This window comes from Armigeres subalbatus, chromosome 2 (genome assembly GCF_024139115.2).
Source record: "Armigeres subalbatus isolate Guangzhou_Male chromosome 2, GZ_Asu_2, whole genome shotgun sequence".
Lineage (NCBI taxonomy): Eukaryota > Metazoa > Arthropoda > Insecta > Diptera > Culicidae > Armigeres > Armigeres subalbatus.
In genome coordinates, this window is record NC_085140.1 from 26,835,408 (window position 1) to 26,848,479 (window position 13,072).

The following is a 13,072-nucleotide window of genomic DNA, read 5'->3' on the forward strand; positions in this document are numbered from 1 at the left end:
CGGAGAAACGACTGGTATGACGGCGAATGATGAGCAGAAGAAAAGAATGCAGCATGGGCGAGATTGCTGCAACAGCGCACGAGAGCGAACGAGGCACGATATAAACAGGCGCGGAACAGACAAAACTCGATTTTCCGGAGGAAAAAGCGTCCGCAGGAAGATCGAGACCGAAGAGAGAGCAACACCGCATAATAACACACGAAAGTTCATGAAGTTGAACCACGCACGTAGGGCCATGCAGCCCGATATGTGTAAGGACATAAACGGAACCTTCTTACGAACGAGCGTGAGGTGATCCAAAGGTGGCACGCCGAAGAGCACCTGAATGGCGATGTGGACAGATAGCAAGAGGTATGGTGATGGACCTAGGGAACGCGCGCAGGACATCTACCGCCCCGGATTCTCAGGAAACCAGGAGGAGATTGGTCGGCTGAAGAACAACAAAGCCCTGGGGTTGACCAATTACCAGGAGAGCTATTTAAACACGGTGGTGAGGCACTGGCTAGAGCGCTGCACTGGGTCATTACCAAGATTTGAGGAGGAAGTTTTGCGCAGGAGTGGATGGAAGGTGTCGTGTCCCATCTACAAAGGGCGATAAGCTGGATTGTAGCAACTACCGCGCAATCACATTGCTGAACGCCGCCACAAGGTACTCTCCCAAATTTTATGCCGTCGACTAGCACCATTGCAAGGGAGTTCGTGGGGCAGTACCAGGCGGTTTTATGGGCGAACGCTCCACCACGGACCAGGTGTTCGCCATTCGCTCACCTGCAGAAGTGCCGCGAATACAACGTGCCACACATCATCTATTCATCGACTTCAAAGCCGCATATGATACAATCGATCGGGACCAGCTAGGCAGCTAATGCAAGGATTTCCGGATAAATGCACGTTGATCAAAGCGACGATGGATCGGGTGATGTGCGTTCGAGTTTCAGGGCATTCTCGAGTCCCTTCGAAACCCGCAGAGGTTGCCAAGGTGATGGTCTTTCGTGTCTGCTATTCAACATCGCTTTGGAAGGGTAATACGAAGAGCAGGGATTAACACGAGTGGCACAATTTTCAATAAGTCCGTCCAGCTATTTGGCTTCGCCGACGACATAGATATTATGGCACGTAACTTGAGAAGATGGAGGAACCACATCAGACAAGAGGAAGCCAGGATTGGCTAGTCATCAACACGTCGAAGACGAAGTACATGATAGGAAGAGGTTCAGAGAAGACAAGAGCCACCCACCGCGAGTTGGCATCGGTGGTGAGAAATCGAGGAGAAGAATTGTACTTGGGCTCACTGACTGCTGAAAATGATACCAGCAGAGAAATTCGGAGGCGTATAGTGGCTGGAAATCGTGCATACTTTGGACTGCAAGACGCTTCGATCGAAAGAGTTCGCCGCCGTACCAAACTGACCATCTACAACACGCCTCATTAGACCGGTAGTCCTCTACGGACACGAGACCTGGACGATGCTCGTGGAGGACCAACGCGCACTCGAGTTTTCGAAAGGAAAGTGCTGCGTACCATCTATGGTGGGTGCAGATGGCGGACGGTACATGGAGGAGGCGAATGAACCACGAGTTGCATCAGCTGTTGGGAGAACATCCATCGTTCACACCGCGAAAATCGGACGACTGCGGTGGGCCGGGCACGTAGCCAGAATGTCGGACAATAACCCGGTGAAATGGTTCTCGAAACGATCCGACGGGCACAAGAAGGGAGGTGCGAGGGCAAGGTGGATCGATCAGGTGGAAGATGACTTGCGGACCCTCCGTAGACTGCGTGGTGGCGACGTGTTGCCATGGACCGAGCCGAATGGAGAAGACTCATACAGTACAGGCCACTCCGGCCTTAGTCTGAATAAATAAAAAAAAATAGATTCTGAATCAATCAACACTTTATTTACCTAATCGGTAAAGGCCGGCCAAAGGAATTATAAAGGTTGTAATATTTCTCAAAATCTCTGGGCAATGTGCTTTGCCACAAAATTTACATTATATGTACTAATCCATGGTTTTGCTGCCATTGAAAGTCCACTGTGGTAGTGAATTTAGTTCCCTACATTGAGAGTCATAAAGCAATAAGTAACAAAACCAAAGTAACCAAACATTCTATACATTATATAATTTAGATTAAGAAATAATTTAAGTACACCATAACGACCAAATTCCTAAAATTGCCCTTTCTTATCCAGTATGATTCCAACGAAGTTCCCTCCGGATGAGTACGGGGACATGGGCGAAGAGAACGACGCTGAAATTGGAGGAGGAGCAGTATTTTTGGCATTCCGGATTCCTTTCCCAGTGACGACATGGAAACTGAAATTAGTGTCCAAAGCACTTCCAACACGATCGATGGCAAACGTAAAGCTCGTTCCATCAGCGGTAGACTTATCAGGGTGTGCCAATTCTCGAAGAATCTTACATGAATCGACATAATCGAAGCCGGCATCATCAGCAGCTCCAGCAGCATCATCAACAGCAACGCCAGCGCCACCACGTGTTCCGCCACCACGGCGAACCACAGTACCAACAGATGCGACAAAGAGAAGAAGAAACAGCCCCTCCCCCTCCGCAGATGAGATACAAATGGGATGACGAATCAGACAGGTAAATCACTCACATTAATAAAATTAGATAACCATGTGTTCCCAAATTAAAATTGGGCACTACTTTCTTCTTGCCATGGCCAAGAGGTTGCCATCAGAAGTATTAAGGTCCACACCAAAATTCTAATCATTTAAGTGAAGTTTCGAAGTGAAAAATCCGACTTCCACCATGTCGAATGAATGAAGTCCTAACCAAACGGAGAATAAAGAAAAATTCAACACACCAACAGTTGATCATTGACACTGCCTCCTCTATTGTCTCCGACAGGCATCACATCAAATCGGAAATTGGAGGCCTTCCCAGCTTCCCCATGTCAACCTTCCCAACAACGCCGTTTGCACCTCACCAACCTCGTACCGCGGCAAAAAATTGTCGGAAGTCCAAATCATCGAACCTGGTAGTGCCCGTCAGTTTGCAATGACACTGGAACTGGGTACCGGAATGACATCAAAAGATGACGGAAAATCAATATGGATTACAATAAACTGACCGTATTCGCAGGTTGGACCGGACACACCACCAAGCCACCGGGGCGACTCTCGACGCCGCAGCGCGGATGACGACCAACACCGGCGAGCTCAACAAATTCAGAAGGTTATCAAAAATCCGGGCACATTCATGGTAAGCGCGCGATGGCACTCCATCCACTGATGGGTATGGAAATCAATTAGAGTGGAATTGGTTCGTTGATTAATTTTGAAAAACTATCTTGTGATTATGCCTTAATTGTGCCTAGATTGAATTTAAGCATTTTTGTTCTTTCAAATTTCTATAGGGTAACCACCCTTAGTGGAGGTAATACAATAGTGGAGGTAGTGGAGTTTTAATGAGATTTTTCATAATTATACACTTTACGATGGTTTCAGTAAAGATTTTTAGTCCTAGATAAAGAATGTCGCTTCGGTTCCCTTTGTTCTGCTGTCTCGGAACATGTTGGGTACCAAGCTGTCAAATCGTATGGATTTTCCTGCTTTGACATTTAACTCCCCTATCCTCGCCAGCAAAAGATGTTCCGGACAGCGACAATCTTTATCTAGTAACTAAAATATCTTTTGTTTCAGTTGATGCGTCGTGCTTTAAATATCTTATTAATAATATATTATAAAGATTTCGCATAAAGCTATTGAAAACAAATTTTCCTTAATAAAATTGACTCCCTTGACCTATAGTGGTGCAACAGTACCTAATATGGCGAGTCTCATAGAAATCATTGGACAGCACCATTATGGGAACCAAAATTAATCTTTACCGCCACTAAAGGAACAGTGTATTCATTAGTGGTGCAAGCAATATTTGGTAGTTGTTGATGTTAAATAACACCAATCTCATTTTATTTAGCAAATTTATTAGTTTATTTGTCGGCTAAGATATTAAAGCTGTAAATTTCCCATATTTATCGATCTTTTAAAAATATTTTTTCTGAGGATCTACTAATACCTCCACTATTGGTATCGTTACCCTATGGACTACTCACTTGGTAATCATTAATCAGTCCTAATTCTACAAGCCAATGATGAACGAAGAATGATAAATGACAAATGAAGGATAATGAATGATGCATAAATGATAGCTGATGAGTTATAAATGATGATGATGATTATGATGATGATCAATATCAATCATCAACAAAAATAATGCATGATGATGATTAATGATGCCTCTTCTCCCTATTTGGTATCAACTTATAGAACAGGAACATTCTCACCGCGCAGCTAGGGCGACCTTATGAAAATTTTCAAGACAAGCACAATTCACCCAAATCATGACGGTAAAGGAGGACACTTCGTTGCATAAGGAGCACGTACCGAAATCTTTACTTCCTGTTTTTAGCATTGCATGGATTTATTTTTCATTTGTCTTACCTAATATGAACAAATTAAGTTCTATTCAAAAATATTTTATAATTCACAAAATCTTCTTCTTCTTATTTGCATTACATCCTAAACTGGACAGAGCCGCCTGAGCCTAGTGTTCATTAAGCACTTCCACATTATTAACTGCGAGGTTTCTTAGCAGTTACCATTTTGCTCGTATATCATGAGGCTAACACGATGATACCTAATGCCCAGGAAAGTCGAGACAATTTCAATCCGAAAAGTGCTCAGACCGGCACCGGGAATCGAACCCAGCCACCCTCAGCATGGTCTTGCTTTGTAGCCGCGCGTCTTACCGCACGCTAAGGAGGGCCCAGTTCAAGGCAAATACGACATTCTAATTATGGGAAATATATGATAGAATTCAATGAAACACGCTTCTACCAAGTTGGTAATCAACAGTGTCCAAATGCTAGAAATCAATAAACTGATAGTTGTATATTGTGGGCTTCGTGGCCGTGCGGTTAGCGACGTCAATCTTCTAGACGCATGTGCTGTGGAGTGTTCCGATTCCGCCCCGGTAAGGAGTAAACTTTTCGTAAAGCGAAAGCTCTTCACTAGTCCATCTGTTGTGTAAATGTCATGTCCATTCCTTATGCTAGATGTTGTGTGTTCAGTCTGTGCGACCTCTGGTCGAAGACGTGATTCTGTCTTTATATTATATGAAGAATAGCTGTCCCAGACAAAAACATCACATATAATACCTTGAATGATCAGTTTCCCGGACGTTTAAGGTCTCCAGGTCTGATTCCACCGCATGCAGTCTGTGATTTTGGACTCCACGAAGTAACCGGCCTTGTTTTCACCATTTTTACTCCGACATTCGATAACTGACCAACCCATCGAAGTCTGCCTTATTTTATACACGCAATCGGTGACTATTAGGTTTTCTAACAGTTCTGTACAGGCCTGGGATTTGTCACCTTCATACATAAAAAACCCTGATTAATCCACCTAGCGGTGATGGTGCCTTTCTCGTGCATTATAAAATAGTATTTTGGCCATTACTTTGAGCCTATAGTCCGATCTGGCCAATTTTCAATAGGAAACAATTAGAGTATTCTGCGTCGAGTGCAACATGTTGCGAGTAAATCAGTTAAGGATAAGTGCCTGAAAATGAGTGACATTTTTTACTCATTTTTAATAAAAAAAGTGGTATTTTGGCCATAACTGAGCCCATAGTCCGATCAGACCAATTTTCAATAGGAAACAAGAGTAGACTATCCTGCGTAGAATGCGAGTAAATCAGTTAGGATAAGTACCTGAAAAATGAGTGACATTTTTTACTCATTTTTTCTATAAAAACCAGATTAATCCACTAGCGGTGATGGTGCCTTTCCTCGCTCGTTCAAAAGGTTTGGAAAATCTAAAATAACACTAATATGTGGATTGGTCTCATTTTCATATTTGTTATAATGCATAAAAAATTCTCGCCGAACGCAATTTGTTGCAAACAAATCGGATGAGCATAAGAGCAAAAATGGCATTTTATTTTGTAGTTTTAAAATTAGTATTTTTTATAACTTTTGACCCAATTGTACGATCCGCCAAGTTTCTATAGAAACAATGGGACAAGATTCTGCGTAGAATGCAATCTGTCTCGATCGATATGAGAAGACACATATTGCACATCTATCACAGTAACTTATATATGACCGGATTCAGTAACAATGGTTACTGCAACCAGATTTGTTGAACTTTGTTGCTTGGGGAATAGATGAAGTCTAAGTGCTAAAAAAGTGAGCTAGACTTTTTGAACTCTTTTCACAATAAATAGTAATTTTACCATAACTTCTAAGCCCATAGTCCGATCTGGCCAATTTTCATAAAAATGGTATAATTTTCGATCCCATAGTCCGATATGGCCAATTTTCAATAGGAAACAACGGGACAGGATTCTGCGTCGAATGCAGCTTGTTGCGAGCAAATCGGTTGAAAATAAGTGCCCGAAAATGAGTGGTCATTTTTACGCGATTTTTCGTATGAATTTGTATTTTGGCCATAACTTCCCAAGTAGCACACGCAACATCTTCCAAAAAGCATATTGTTTCTATTCAGTTTCATTAAAGACATTGGAAAAACATCAAAGCACGAAAAAGTTGCATTAAGATGTCAAAAACGTTTGAGTTTTGATCAATGTTTCATTAACTTGCAATGCAGTACGTGTTTGACATTTGGAACAAACAACCAAAAATACTGCACTTTATGTTGCAAATACGAAACAAAATTATCAAGTTGCATTTTTTACCATGTAACTTCAATGCGTCTTTCAAAATCTATTTGTTTGTTTAAATTAAGTTGCAGGTAAGTTGAGAGTATCTTCGTGTTTAATTTAGCATCGTTCAACGTTTTGACAACTCACATTTTTCCGGTGATGGTGCAATCAAGTAACAGAAAACCGAGTACAAAACTTCATAATCGTATGGTTTTTATGATGAGTCAACATGCAGTCCCTTTGAAGTGTTGAATGGTGCTGTGGTAGAGTGAAGGATCATAATCACAAGATCCATAAATCGAATCCAGTTTTATATTTTTATTTTATTTTATCCGCTTAGTATTCTGCAACATTATTGCAATTTTACTGCAATCGAAGGATGTTTCGTAAGCTCCACCTCTTGCGCTTTTTATATTGCAAGAGAGCTATGTTTGATGCACATACGCAAAGATTGTTTCTTTCAAATAGTGCAACACAGTGGAATGTTCAGTAGTGAAACAAGTTGTGTGCTTGGGTTTCGATCCCATAGTCCGATCTGGCCAACTTCAAATAGGAAACAATGGGACAGGATTCAACGTCGAAAGCAACTTGTTGCGAGCAAATCGGTTGAAGATAAAGCCCGAAAAATGAGTGACATTTTTACGCGATTTTTCGTATGAATTTGTATTTTGACCATAACTTTCGATCTGGCCAATTTCAAATAGGAAACAAATGGACAGGATTTTTCGTCGAATGCAACTTGTTGCGAGCAAATCGGTTGATTTTACGATTTTACGTCGAATGCAACCTGTTCCGAGCAAATCAGTTAAGGATAAGTGCCCGAAAAATGATTGACATTTTTACGCGATTTTTCGTATGAATTTGTATTTTGGCCATAACTCTCGATCCATAGTCGATCTGGCCAATTTCAAATAGAAATAATGGGACAGGATTCTACGTCGAATGCAACTTGTTGCGAGCAAATCAGTTAGGATAAGTGCCCGAAAAATGAGTGACATTTTACGTGATTTTTCGTATGAATGTATTTTGGCCATAACTCTCGATCCCATAGTCCGATCTGGCCAATTTCAGATAGAAAACAATGGGACAGGATGCTTCGTCGAATGCAACTTATTGCGAGCAAATCGGTTGAGGATAAGTGCGAAAAATGAGTGACATTTTACGCGATTTTTCGTATGAATTTTATTTTGACCATAACTTTTGATCCCTAGTCGATCTGCCAATTTCAAATAGGAAACAATGGGACAGGATTCCCGTCGAATGCAACTTGTTGCGAGAAAATCAGTTAAGGATAAGTGCCCGAAAAATGGTGGCATTTTACGTGATTTTTCGTATGAATTGTATTTTGACCATAACTCGATCCCATAGTCCGATCTGGCCAATTTCAGATAGGACACAATGAGACACAGATTCTACGTCGAATGCAACTTGTATGAGACAAATCAGTTGAGGATAAGTGCCCGAAAATGAGTGACATTTTTACGCGATTTTTCCGTATGAATTTGTATTTTGGCCATAACTTCTGATCCCATAGTCCGATCTGACCAATTTCAAAAGAAAACAATGGGACAGATTCTGCGTCGAATACAACTTGTTGCAAGCAAATCGGTTGAGGATAAGTGCCGAAAATGAGTGACATTTTTACGCGATTTTTCGTATAAATTTGTATTTTGGCCATAACTTCTGATCCCATAGTCTGATCTGACCAATTTCAGGAAATAATGGGACAGGATTCTGCGTCGAATGCAACTTGTTGCGAGCAAATCAGTTGAGATAAGTGCCCGAAAATGGTGACATTTTTACGCGATTTTTCCGTATAATTTTGTATTTTGGCCATAACTTTCGATCCCATAGTTCGATCTGGCCAATTTCAAATAGAAACAATGGGACAGGATTCTGCGTCGAATGCAACTTGTTGCGAGCAAATCAGTTGAGGATAAGTGCCCGAAAATAGGTGACATTTTTGAGTAGTTTCCACACACACACACACACACACACATACACACACACACACACACACACACAGACATCACCTCGATTGTCGAACTGAGTCGATTGGTATATAACACTATGGGTCCCCGGGCCTTCATAAAAGTTTGTTTTTGGAGCGATCTATAGCCTTTACCGTATACTTAGTATACGAGAAAGGCAAAAAGTGATATTTTGGCCATAACTTCCGATCCCATAGTCCTATCTGACCAATTTTCAGAGGAAACAATGGTAGAGTATCCTGCGTCGAGTGCAACATGTTGAGTAAATCAGTTAGGATAAGTGCCACTGAGTGATATCTTTACTTTTTTTTATAAAAAAGTGGTATTTTGGCCATAACTTGCCCATAGTCCGATCTGACCAATTTCAATGGAAAACAATGAGTATCCTGCGTCGAATGCAACTTGTTGCGAGTAAATCAGTTAAGGATAAGTACCTGAAAAATGAGTGACATTTTTTGGGTGGGGTGCACAGACACACACACACACACACACACACACACACACACACACACACACACACACAGACAGACATCACCTCAATTCGTCGAGCTGAGTCGATCAGATATAACACTATGGGTCTCCGGGCCTTCTATAAAAGTTTGTTTTTGGAGCGATCATATAGCCTTTACCGTATACTTAGTATACGAGAAAGGCAAAACCATGCGACAAAACCAAAGAGAAAACAGTCACATCAAACTAGACAACACAACCTAACCAACGTAGCTCGATAAGCATACACTTTAGTCTCTCGTCTCCGACAAGACATTTTGAATCTTGTCACATACTTATTTTGTTACGATATATTTGTCGTGTGACGCTTTCCATCGCGACTAAGGTTTTGCACAACCAGACGGATTACAATAGTTGTCATGGTTATTGACAAAAGTCTCGTCATGTCACCTTTGAATTTTGTCGCGACAAAAATTGTTGTCGTTATCAGCAAAATGTTGTCATTATGAATTGATGACAAAATGTGGGAAACCACTGAAATGGTGTGGTTTCTGGGTTTTACAACAGTTGAAGTCGAGCTATATAAAAACGGCTAATATGTACGGCATAATAATAATGTGTCGAATTTTGGATTTAGTCCAGCCTCCCTGTTTAACCAAAATGCGTCATTTAATTACATATCTAAAATGTATGTTTAAAAATCACGAATGTTTGAAGTTATCTATATCCGGAAATCTTTTAAGCGGGCCATTAACACTGAGCACACAAGTTGTTGTATTTTGAACATCATAAACCAAAAACATATCAGCTGTACATAGCATGAACAAGCCGCATGAGCGTTTCATGACCGTACACTTATTACGTAAGTACTTATGGAAGGAGTACTATCATTTCTTACTCTCCATATAAATAAAAAATAATGTAAGAAAAAATTACATTGAGGGGTTTCGAAAACACAGAAAATGCACGTAATAGTGTACGGCACGGCCACAACAGCGCGTGGCTAGCGATTAAATTTAATACCGCTCAATTAACGTGCAGTAATTCCAATCAATCAAAACTGTATCGAATGTTCCTTAATTGCCCCTAATGTAGGATATACGCTTCAATAAAATTCCGTATTTTTCTTAGACATAAAATACTGCAGTCAATAACCGTCATCAGGCAATTGCATACAAACGTGTACCGGTTAAAATCCACTGAAGTCGATATTTACGCGGACGATTGATTGTACTGCGTAAGTCAAAACCGGGTAAATTACAAAACCGCGTAAAATGACTTTATCAAAAATCGCTGTTTCGTATACCTGATTTCTTTTCAAATCGACGTGAACAAAATCGGTTAAAAACAGCATCAATGCAAACCCGCTTGAAAAGAAGTACGAAAACTCCATAAACCGCGTGAAAGCGAGCAAACTTGCGTTGCGTTAAGTGGTTCAGTTATTCTACACTGGGGATCTTTTCTGTGCAAGAGACACTTGTTTTTCTGTTTATGTATTATTATGTACGTAACAACGCAAAAATTGAATAAAATGCCTTATTTCTAAACAGAAAATCTGTCAAGAGAACAAAAGAAATAATTAATTATAAAGTGCTCTTTTAGTATGATATTTCAAATTTGTCCGCTGCTATTGCTCCTCCACGCAGATGGACAACCAGAAGATGCGACATAACTTACTTTCGGGACCAATGTTGTGTCGTGCAAGAGCCGAAAGGGTATGCGTTGTCACACTTTTGTCGCAGATGTGCTCTAACAAGACATACAACAAAAGCAAATTGTCGTGGTTGGAAAAGTTGTCATCTGGTCGTGCGGATCCAGTCGTGCGACGGAAAACTGGAAGTAGACAAGTTTTTTTGACTGACCATGTTTTTATGTATCTTGTCAGGTGTCACTAAACGCGACAATTCCAGGCCTGGTTCTGTATAAGAACCTACGCACTAATTTAATTTAACGGGCCCGGTAAACGAATGATTTCTCAACAGGTAGGCAGTCTGCTCAGTAAAAGTATAACCATTTTGCACTTTGTTTGCCTCGGTTTGCACTTTCAATGATGAAATGTCAAAAAATACTGAATTTATCTGTAACAACTACTGAACACTCGATGAAAATGCGGATGAATTTGTAAAAGAATACCGACCTCTATTATGAACATTACCGAACAAAATATAATTATGCTTTTTCTTATTGATAAGCAGTGTAAAAAAAAACAAATTGTTGATTGAATTATTTTTATTTATTTAAAAAATAGTAATTTTGCGAGCGGTTTTAGACTAAACCACCGAGTCCTTCAGAAGATTGTCCTTCAATTCAACGTAACCACACCTTGCAAACATTTTCCGCCGCTTTCTGCTCCATGCACATATTTTGAATGGGACGGGATACTCGATTCCCAAAGTGTGAGACTACCTTGATGGAATTCCGATGAGTACTGCGGTGCGAATAACCCATGTAACCAATAAGCACTATATTTCGCCAAATCAGCCATAAAGTGCTACTTTAATGCTTATAAGTTTTTAAATAGCCGTATAGTAGCCCTATATGGCGGTTTGGCATAATATAGTGCTAATGGTTACTTGGGAATCCATCAGGAGAAAGTTGATTTACAAATGATGCGTAACAACGCAACGCAGGTTGGCGACATGCAGCTTTGGACCCAGCAAAATACTAGTTTCCAGTCTTAGGTACGCGAACGAACTAAACCTGATTCAGTAAACTTCCTGAAAAATCAAGTAATTTTATTTATGTTTTTGCTCTAATAGCTGCTACTTACCGAAATATCTTTTAAAAATAATGTTTAGGCAAACAAACCACGCACAAAAGCTATGGAAAACTTAGTGCATAAAATGGCGCATGTTTTGGTAGGTTCTTATACAGAATTGAAAGAAAATCTTGCAGTCACTGGTTGGATGTACGATTCATATTTTCTACTTTGTGAATTTAAAGAATTACTCATACAATACCAAATGCGTTGCAGGAAGCGAGCACAAAACCAAGCCCCAACTTCTGCACAGCTGATTTGGGTCCTTACACTCCGTAGGATTAAACTGGATACGCCTTCAATAGCTGTTCCGTTTCAAGCCGTCCATGAATTCCATGGAGCATTGGTCTTAAGGACAAGCCTGGTGGAATCCAAAACTAAATGCATTCACGTTTTCAAGAGCACCATAGCAGCAGCATGACAGTTTTAAAAGAGATAACACCCTTTGTTGTAGATCTCAAGGACAACTCATGGAATTCAAATTAACTGCATTTCAAAAGAAGTAGCCCACTGTCATTTTTTACCACGCATGCGCGACGCAGCAAAGCTGAAGTTATTAAATGACATATGAAACTGACCAGTAGATAATAAATTCGACCCTTGGTTTGGGCCTTTTTGGTCGAAACGTCGGATGTAGTAGAATCACTCCGCTTATAACTTCTATGAAGAAAAGCCAAAACAGAGGATTATTTGTAATTCACTCTTGGTTCCTTAATATGTCATTTCAATACTCCAGCTTGCTGCGTCGCAGCATGCATGAAATAATAAAAAGACAGTTGGGCATATTCCGTTTGAATAAGGTCTCTTGAAAACGCTAGTGCATTAGTTTTGATTCAGGAGGCTTGCATGAGATCTACAGCGTAACAAAGGCAGTTATCTCTTTTTAAAACTAGTTCATGCCCTTTTCAATCCAGAACCAAATTAGATTCGCCTTCAACAGATATCCTATTTCAGGTCATCTAAGAATTCCCTGAGTATAGGCCTTTGTGGTCTGCACGCGTAATGCAGTTTGTTCTTTTTTCAAAAATGAATAGTGTGATATCTTACTGTTCCTTTCCAGGTCACCAAAAGGCCTTGGTCTACACGCGTAACTAAAGGTCTGTATCTGTTTTTAAATAGCTCTGCCTTTTCAATCCGCAGAACCAAATAAGATTCGCCTTTCTCTGTTTAATTAAATT